Source organism: Mustelus asterias, chromosome 30 (assembly GCF_964213995.1).
Source record: "Mustelus asterias chromosome 30, sMusAst1.hap1.1, whole genome shotgun sequence".
Classification (NCBI taxonomy): Eukaryota; Metazoa; Chordata; class Chondrichthyes; order Carcharhiniformes; family Triakidae; genus Mustelus; species Mustelus asterias.
This window is the reverse complement of record NC_135830.1, coordinates 6,760,567-6,770,536: the sequence shown is the minus strand read 5'-3', so window position 1 is coordinate 6,770,536 and position 9,970 is coordinate 6,760,567. Positions and strand designations below refer to the sequence as shown.

Genomic DNA, 9,970 nt, shown 5'->3' with positions numbered 1-9,970 from the left:
CACTGTGGAACAGATAAGGGGCTGATCATTTCGGGCTAAGATAAGGAGAAATTACTTTACTCAAAGGGCTGAGAATCTTTGGCATTCTCTGTACCTGACAGTTATGTATGCCCCATCATCGAGTACATTTAAGGTTGGATGAACAAGTTTCTGGTCTCTTGGGGAATTCAGCGATAAGGGGAGATGGTGGAAAAACTGAGTTGTAGCCCAAGATCGATCAAGATGGTATTGAGTAGCGGAACAATCCCGATGGACTGAGTGGTCTGCTTCTTCTCCTATTATTCATTTTATAATAAAAGCAGAAAGTGCTGTAAGTTCTCAACAGGGCTTGCAACAAATGTGGAGCAAGATATAGAATTAAGTTTCCGAGTCCAATATGACTCTTTGCAAACCAGTAACTGATTGCGAGTTACAGCAATTAGCACAGCATCGAGAATGGGAATTGAATTGGATCCAGGCAGTGAAACGCTGAATTTAAACTGCCGCAGGATTTCTGTTGGAAAATTGTTCAGGAAAGTTGCTGCCAACTGAAAGGGAGGAGGTTTGAGAGCATCCTGCGCCAAATAGAACCCCTCTAACAGACGAGACTGTTTGACAGTGTACATGCTGAGAGCTTGTTTCCACCGACCCTCTCCCCGCCCTGCCCCCAAATAGACCCCCTCTACCCCCTCATGCTGTTGTATATTTCCAATCGATTAGAAATATGGGATTCACAGTAACTGGTAGAAATTGATGCTGTAGTTGTAGATATAGAACTGGAATGCAACATCACACCGAGTGAATCCACTGTCTGTTTAAATGTTGATCAGTGAAAATTTCAATCATCCTCTGCTGTGCAACACACGGCGACTGAGTCAATAAGCAATAGCCAGTCAAAAAAAGCCTGTACCAGTTAATCTTTCTCGCAACTTTCAAACATGTTGTTATTCTCTACCATTTGCCACTGACGTATATCAATAAGTGAACTCAGTTTGTGATGTTAAAAAATGTCTTCACCCCCTCTGGGAACTGAATCACATTGATGCACAGAGGAACACACACAGACACCGAGAGTCACAGAGGGCTGACAAGACACAAACACCCATAGATCAATGATGTCACTAACTGGGTTCAGTTTTGTTCCATTTCTGGCTGGGGTTTTGGTGATTTCTAGCTGATGAACAGAAATGAAGGAATGCGAAGTGAAGCAGGAAAAACAGATGGGAATATTTGAAAGATTTTGATTCCATTGAAAGAATAATAATTCTGCAGTCATCGAAAGGAATGAATGCTGAGCAGCGCATTGGGTGAGGTTCAAATCTCCGTGAGAAAACAATAATTTCAAATCCACCGCCTGAGCCGCTTGGCCACCACTGCAACCGGTGTCAATGTGTTCGTGTTACTCATATTAAATCATTGAATAGTAACAGCAACAAAAGTTGCTGTCGAGAACCTTCTGTTCTAGAAGGTCACGCTGCACCTTTCATCCCTCCTTTTTCGTTCTTACAGAATGCCATTCGCTGAAAAGACAAACGAGCTGCACTTTTCGGCAGTGGTGGGATTTGAATCCACAGCAATTCAGATATTGAAACTTAAATTTAGTAATTAAGACCATGCGGCTCCGCTAACAGTCGAAGGTAACTATTGCTCAGAATAATACCGGCAATGGGTTAGAATATGATTGAGATTTTGGATAGAACATTTAGCCCCTCAAGCCCCTCACAATATTTTGGAATCACAGCCAAGCAGTTGTTTTCCATCTGTTACATTTCCGACTTTTCCAGCTTTGATGAAAGATCCAGCTGGAAGATTAACTTTGTTTCTCTCTCCACGGACGCTGCCAGATCTGGTTTCATTCAATGCAGAATTCCTTTTCATGGTGTCAGTTCACACAGCAATACAAACGAGTTACCCTCTGGCTGGGGATTGAATCCAGTCCACAGTGATGAACGTGCCGAATCCAAACCACTCGACCAGCAGGGAAGCTGACAGTGACTTCTCCAATCAGCGGATCATCGTCATTTTAGCCATTCTCTTCCTCCTCTTCCGTCACACAATCGACGGGTTTCTCATTTTAAAAAATACTCAACTTATTTCCACATTTTTCACCTGCCATCGAGACCATGGCCGTGAAGACGTTGACTTTGCACCATTGGAACACCCGAGTTCCGCCATCACCAGCTCAATGTTGCCTTGTCTATCATTCCTTGTGTCAAATAATACATCCTCCCTCGTTTTCTGTGCCGAACCTTACCTTCTGCCCTTTTCAAGGAGTGACCCCTGACTTCACAACTAGAAAATGCAGGGGAAACCCATCAGACTCGTTAAAATTTGCAAATATATGAATAATATAACTTTTCCCTCAGTCTGCAGTGAAAATGATTTGGAAAACAAATTCTACCAGTTTCACGCCGTGGGAGGCGGACGCGATAACTGTCGTGGAATTATTCCTGTAATTGGCTGAACACTTCTCTGGTGTTGAAACGGAAGGTGCCATTTTGCAGAAGTTTCTGGTGCAAGTGGTCTGGCGTGGAAACTAAAATAACAAAAGGATCGTGGGCAAAGCAAATTGTAAAACGCGCTGTAATCTGTTGGTCTGCTGGTTAGAGTTTGAAACTTTCACTGCTGTTTTGATTGCAGGTCAGGAAATGAAGATTTATTGCTCTCCTCCAATGCGTGAGAACAACTATCAGTTATTTCCCGGCAGAACGCACAAATCCCAGTCTCGCCTTGTGTCCTGTCCTTTCTCAAGTGAAGACCCTGAGAAAATTCAACAGGAAGCCATATTGTCCTTTCTGGGAGCTAAACGAGGTTAAGGACAGTTTAAAAGGAGCCAGCCCTTCACTGCAGCTCATTGTGTTTCTGACTGGAGATGATTTTTGTTTGCTACGCATTTCAGGATCATCTGATTCGGTTACGATTTAGTCAGGGCCCATCCCAACTCCACGGATTTTGATATATTTCAGTATTAATGCAATGAAATTACATGATTATCAAGTCTTTCCGTGTGGTAGCGTGGCCGAGCGGTCTAAGGCGCTGGATTTAGGCTCCAGTCTCTCTCGAGGCGTGGGTTCGAATCCCACCGCTGCCAGAGTTGACGGAAGTTTTTGTCCTTGGAGCTGAAGTCCAACAGCTCGGGTTGAACGCAGGAGTCTGAGCGGTGTCGTTTTTGACAGACGGCCTTGTAAGAACAGGATATTGCGCTTGACTCATGGATGGACAGTTCCGACACGCCACAGCAAAAAAGCGCACCGACCTCCTCAGAAGACAAGTACGGGACACAGCCCTCAGAGTGCCCTTCCTCCTCCAGTACGTCCCCAGAGTGCAGAAGCCAAGACGTCTTCGGAGTGGAGAAACTATGACATCTTCTTCGGAGCCTTCAGCGTACAATCGATGAAGACGAATATCGCGCGAAGGCCATCTCCACGCCCCCACTACTTGCCTTCAAAAAACAGAACAACCTCAAGCAGACCATTGTTCGCAGAAAACTACCCAGCCTTCAAGAGAACAGCGACCACGACACCACACAACCCTGCCACGGCAACCTCTGCAAGATGTGTTGGATCATCGACCCGGATGCCATCATCACACGTGAGAACAGAATCCACCAGGTAGACGATACATACACATGCAACTCGGCCAACGTTGTCTCCCTCATACGCTGCAGGAAAGGATATCCCGAAACATGGTACATCGCCGAGACTATGCAGACGCTACGACAACAGAAGAAGTTCAAGATAAGTTGAGAAATCAGGTTGAAAGTAACAGATTTGTTCTTCTATTAAGTGGCGCACTGAGAGGAATGTTCGATTTTGACGCTGAGCACATATTCGCATCTCGTTCAGTCTACAACAAAATTAAATGAGTTGATAGATGCAGACTAATATGGTTAATCACCATCTGTAATATCTAACAGTAGTGTGTGCTCAGAAAGGCAGATACAAGTGATACTGTAAGTGAACTAGAGGAAGTGGCGCACATTTCACAGAATATCTATTTTTAAATCGTTTTTCATCACTGAGAAATAGGAAAAGCCACTCAGACAGATGAGGGAATCGAGACTCTGTGCGGATCGACTGGACTTTCCGGTAAAGGTCTGGAAGTTATGCGCCTGAATGTTTCACGCCCTTAAAAAAAAAGGCTCAAGTGTCACGAACAGGTAATTCTTGATTTTTCTCCATTTAAATGGAGTTGACTTTGTTTAAAATCTGACGATATTCAATCTCAAAATTACGATCTGTATTACCCAGTGATTCGCTTCGTTCTGTTGGGCAGTTATGTTTGCAATTCAGTGATGTTCAATTTCTGAGATATACAATTCATAATAAAGAACAAAGAACAATACAGCACAGGAACAGGCCCTTCGGAGTTCCAAGCCCGCGCCGCTCCCTGGTGCAAACTAGACCATTCTTTTGTATCCCTCCATTCCCACTTCGTTCATGTGGCTACCTCGATCAGTCTTAAACGTTCCCAGTGTGTCCGCCTCCAACGCCTTGCCCGGCAGGGCATTCCAGGCCCCCACCACCCTCTGTGTAAAATGCGCCCTTCTGATATCCGTGTTAAAACTCCACCCGCCCCCCCCCCCGCCCTCACCTTGAACCTATGACCCCTCGTGAACGTCACCACCGACTTGGGAAAAAGCTTCCCACCGTTCACCATATCAATGCCTTTCATAATTTTATACACCTCTATTAAGTCACCCCTCATCCTCCGTCTTTCCAGTGAGAACAACCCCAGTTTACCCAATCTCTCCTCATAACTAAGCCCTTCCATACCAGGCAACATCCTGGTAAACCTCCTCTGCACTCTCTCTATAGCGTCCACGCCCTACTGGTCGTGTGGCGACAAGAAGTGGACGCAGTATTCCAAATGCGGCCGAATCAACGTTCTATACAACTGCAACATCAGATCCCAACTTTATGAAGACATAAGTGTTAAATAATGCACTGAAAGTAAATAGTGAAACAATTGTACAATGACCTTTGAAAAAGTTTCATCTGGACTCGAAACGTCCGCTCTTTTCACTCCTTACAGGCGCTGTCAGACATTGTGAGATTTTGCAGCATTGTCTGTTTTCTCATCCGCAGTAATTTGATTTCATTACTGAGTACAATTGACTGAGATTATTCGAAGAAAGATGAAAATGATGCATTAACGAATGGGCAGAAATCATTGCTCCCTTAGATATTTGCCAGAAGAACGATTTTGAATTTTGATGTTCAGGATAAGTCGCAGAATCAGATTGAAAGTAACGGTTATCTTCCTGAATTCAGTGACAATGGGCTCTCAGTCTCACCATTGGAACATGCAGCATCACAGCGTAGTTGAACATTGCAGAGAGGCAGATTTGCTGCGTTGTGCCTCAAGCTGTTTCTGTAGTGTAGTGGTTATCACGTTCGCCTTACACGCGGAAGGTCCCTGGTTCGAAACCAGGCAGAAGCATTCTTTAAGCTTCCTCAAGTCATGTAAGAGAAAATTGTTTGATTGCATTTTGTTGCTCATCATGATCAGAGCCTCGATGTTAAAGGCATGTCATCATTACTCTGGCATCACCCTCAAATGCTTTCTGTGAAATAAGTAACGCTTTTTTTTTGACGCACTGACAGGAAAGTTCGATTTTGACACAGCACTTATTCGCATCTCGTTCAGTCGACAACAGAATTTAATGGGTTTATAGGTGCAGACTAATATGGTTAATCACCATCTGAAATATCTGATAGTAGTGTGTGCTCAAAAAGACAGATACAAGTGACACTGTAAGTGAACTAGAAGAAGAATCTTTTTTAAAATCATTTTTCATCACTGAGAAACAGGAAAAGCCACTCAGACAGATGAGGGAATCGAGACTCGGTGTGGATCTACTGGACTTTCCTGTAAAGGGCCGGAATTTATGAGCCTGAATGTTTCAAGCTCATAATAAAAAAGGCTCAAGGGTCACGAACAGATAATTCCTGATTCTCCTCCATTTAAATGGAGTTGACTTTGTTTAAAAGCTGACCATAATCAAGCTCAAATGTGCGATCTGTATTACCCGGTGATTCGCTTCATTCTGTTGGTCAGTTATGTTTGCAATTCAGTGATGTTCATCATGGAGTGCGGTTACAAGTGGTGTACCTCAGGGATCTGTTTTGGGGCCACTGCTGTTTGTAATATTTATTAATGACCTGGATGAGGGTATAGTTGGGTGGATTAGCAAATTTGCTGATGACACCAAAGTCGGTGGTGTGGTAGACAGTGAGGAAGGGTGTCGTAGTTTGCAGGAAGACTTAGACAGGTTGCAATGTTGGGCCGAGAGGTGGCGGATGGAGTTTAATGCGGAGAAGTGTGAGGTGATTCACTTTGGTAGGAATAACAGATGTGTTGAGTATAGGGCTAACGGGAGGACTTTGAATAGTGTGGAGGAGCAGAGGGATCTAGGTGTATGTGTACATAGATCCCTGAAAGTTGGGAATCAAGTAGATAAGGTTGTTAAGAAGGCATATGGTGTCTTGGCGTTTATTGGTAGGGGGATTGAATTTAGGAGTCGTAGCGTTATGTTGCAACTGTACACAACTCTGGTGCGGCCGCACTTGGAGTACTGTGTGCAGTTCTGGTCCCCACATTACAGGAAGGATGTGGAGGCTTTGGAGAGGGTGCAGAGGAGGTTTACCAGGATGTTGCCTGGTATGGAGGGGAGATCCTATGAGGAGAGGCTGAGGGACTTGGGATTGTTTTCGCTGGAAAGGCGGCGGCTAAGAGGGGATCTTATTGAAACATATAAGATGATTAGAGGTTTAGATAGGGTGGATAGTGATAGCCTTTTTCCTCTGATGGAGAAATCCAGCACGAGGGGGCATGGATTTAAATTGAGGGGGGGTAGTTATAGGACCGATGTCAGGGGTAGGTTCTTTACCCAGAGAGTGGTGAGGGATTGGAATGCCCTGCCAGCATCAGTTGTAAATGCGCCTAGTTTGGGGGCGTTTAAGAGAGCCGTAGATAGATTCATGGACGAAAAGAAATTGGTTTAGGTTTTTTTTTGTAACTGGTCGGTGCAACATCGTGGGCCGAAGGGCCTGTTCTGCGCTGTAATGTTCTATGTTCTATGTTCTATGTTCTATGTTCAATTTCAGAGATATTCAATTCATAATGAAGTCATATGTGTTAAATAACGCATTGAGACTAAATAGTGAAACAAATACTGAGTACAATTGTACAATGAGCTTTGATAAAGGTTCATCTGGACTCGAAACGTCCGCCCTTTTCACTCCTTACAGGTGCTGCCAGACATTGTGAGATTTTGCAGCATTTTCTCTTTTCTCATCCGCAGTAATTTGCTTTTATTACTGAGTACAATTGATTGCGATTATTCGAAGAAAGATGAAGATGATGCATTAACGAATGGGCAGAAATCATTGCTCCCTTAGATATTTGCCAGACGAACGATTTGAAATTTTGATGTTTGGGATAAGTCGCAGAATCAGATTGAAAGTCACGGTTATCTTCCTGAATTCAGTGACATGGGCTCTCAGTCTCACCATCGGAACCTGCAGCATCACAGCGTAGTTGAACTTTGCGGATAGGCAGATTTTCTCAACTGCGTGACGAGCTGTTTCTGTAGTGTAGTGGCTATCCCGTTCGCCTGTTAGGTCCCCGGTTGGAAACTAGGCAGAAGCATTCATTAAGCTTCCTTATGTCGTGTCAGGGAAAATTGCTTGTTTTCAGTTTGTTGCTCATCATTATCCGAGCCTCGATGTTAAAGGCATGTTATCATTGCTCTGACATCACCCTCAAATGCTTTCTGTGAAATAAGAAACGGATTTTTGACGCACTGACTGGAAATTACGATTTTGACACTGAGCACATATTCGCATCTCGTTCAATCTACAACAGAATTTAATGGGTTTATAGGTGCAGACTAATATGGTTCGTCACCATCTGAAATTTCTGACAGTAGTGTGTGCTCAAAAAGACAGATACAAGTCATACTGTAAGTGAACTAGAGGAAATGGCGCACATTTCACAGAAGAATCTTTTAAAAATCGTTTTCATCACTGAGAAACAGGAAAAGCCACTCAGACAGATGAGGGAATCGAGACTCAGCGCGGATCTACTGGACTTTCCGGTAAACGTCCATAAGTTATGCGCATGAATGTTTCACGCCCGTAACAAAAAAGGCTCAACTGTCACGAACAGATAATTCTTGATTTTCCTCCATTTAAATGCAGTTGACTTTGTTTAAAAGCTGACGATAGTCAATCTCAAATTTGTGATCTGTATTGCCCGGTGATTCGCTTCGTTCTGTTGGTCAGTTATGTTTGGAATTCAGTGATGTACAATTTCAGAGATATTCATTTCATAATGAAGACATATGTGTTAAATAATGCATTGATATTAAATATTGAAACAAATACTGATAACAATTGTACAATGAGCTTTGATAAAGTTTCATCTGGACTCGAAGCGTCCGCCCTTTTCACTCCTTACAGGTGCTGCCAGACATGTGAGATTTTGCAGCATTTTCTCTTTTCTCATCCGCAGTAATTTGCTTTCATTACTGAGTACAATTGATTGAGATGATTCGAAGAAAGATGAAGATGATGCATTAACGAATGGGCAGAAATCATTGCTCCCTTAGATATTTGCCAGAAGAACGATTTTGAATTTCGATGTTTGGGATAAGTCGCACAATCAGATTGAAAGTCACGGTTATCTTCCTGAATTCAGTGACATGTGCTCTCAGTCTCACCATCGGAACCTGCAGCATCACAGCGTAGTTGAACATTGCAGACAGGCAGATTCGCTCCACTGCTATCCAAGCTGTTTCTGTAGTGTAGTGGTTATCACGTTCGCCTAACACGCGAAAAGTCCCCGGTTCGAAGCCAGGCAGAAACATTCATTAAGCTTCCTCATGTCGTGGAAGGGAAAATTGTTTGTTTTCAGTTCGTTGCTCATCATTATCTGAGTCTCGATGTGAAAGGCATGCTATCATTAAGCTGTTTCTGTCGTGTTGTGGTTATCACATTCGCCTAACACGCGGAAAGACGCCAGATCGAAACCGGGCAGCACAGTGGCACAGCAGTTAAGACTGCTGCCTCAAGGCGCCAGGATCCCAGGTTCGATTCCCGGTTTGGATCACTGTCTGCGCGGAGTCTGCATCTTCTCCCCGTGTCTGCATGGGTTTCCTCCGGATGCTCCGCTTTCCTCCCACAGTCTGAAAGACATGCTGGCATCACCCTCAAATGCTTTCTGTGAAATAAGAAACGCTTTTTTTGACGCACTGACAGGAAATTTCGATTTTGACACCAGCACTTATTCGCATCTCGTTCAGTCTACAGCAGAATTTAATGGGTTTATAGGTGCAGACTAATATGGTTAATCACCATCTGAAATACCTGACAGTGTGTGCTCAACAAGTCATACTGCAAGTGAACTAGAGGAAATGGCGCACATTTCACGCAAGATCTATTTTAAAATCGTTTTTCATCACTGAGAAACAGGAAAAGCCACTCAGACAGATGAGGGAATCGAGACTCAGTGCGGATCTACTGGACTTTCCTGTAAAGGTCAGGAAGTTATGCGCCTAAATGTTTCAGGCCCATAATTAAAAAGGCTCAAGTGTCACGAACAGATAATTCTTGATTTCTCTACATTTAAATGCAGTTGACTTTGTTTAAAAGCTGACGATAGTCAATCTCAAATTTGCGATCTGTATTACCCGGTGATTCGATTCGTTCTGTTGCAATTCAGTGATGTTCCATTTCAGAGATATTCAAATCATAATGAAGACATATGTGTTAAATAATGCATTGATACTAAATAGTGAAACAGATTCTGAGTACAATTGCACAATGAGCTTTGATAAAGTGTCATCTGGACTCGAAACGTCCGCCCTTTTCACTCCTTACAGGTGCTGCCAGACATTGTGAGATTTTGCAGCATTTTCTCTTTTGTCATCCGCAGTAATTTTCCTTTATTACTGAGTACAATTGATTGAGATTATTCGAAGAAAGGT

At 43.4% G+C, this 9,970-nt stretch overlaps 3 non-coding genes across 3 annotated transcripts; all 3 read left to right on the top strand.

Annotated features, from left to right (window-relative positions):
* Window positions 1-2,988: 2,988 nt before the first annotated feature.
* Window positions 2,989-3,070, top strand: trnal-uag (transfer RNA leucine (anticodon UAG)). The gene has a single exon. It is a non-coding gene; the product is annotated as a tRNA-Leu (tRNA).
* A 2,278-nt stretch (window positions 3,071-5,348) lies between these two features.
* trnav-uac (transfer RNA valine (anticodon UAC)) lies at window positions 5,349-5,421 on the top strand. Its single transcript has one exon. It is a non-coding gene; the product is annotated as a tRNA-Val (tRNA).
* A 3,356-nt stretch (window positions 5,422-8,777) lies between these two features.
* Window positions 8,778-8,850, top strand: trnav-aac (transfer RNA valine (anticodon AAC)). Its single transcript has one exon. It is a non-coding gene; the product is annotated as a tRNA-Val (tRNA).
* Window positions 8,851-9,970: the final 1,120 nt, after the last annotated feature.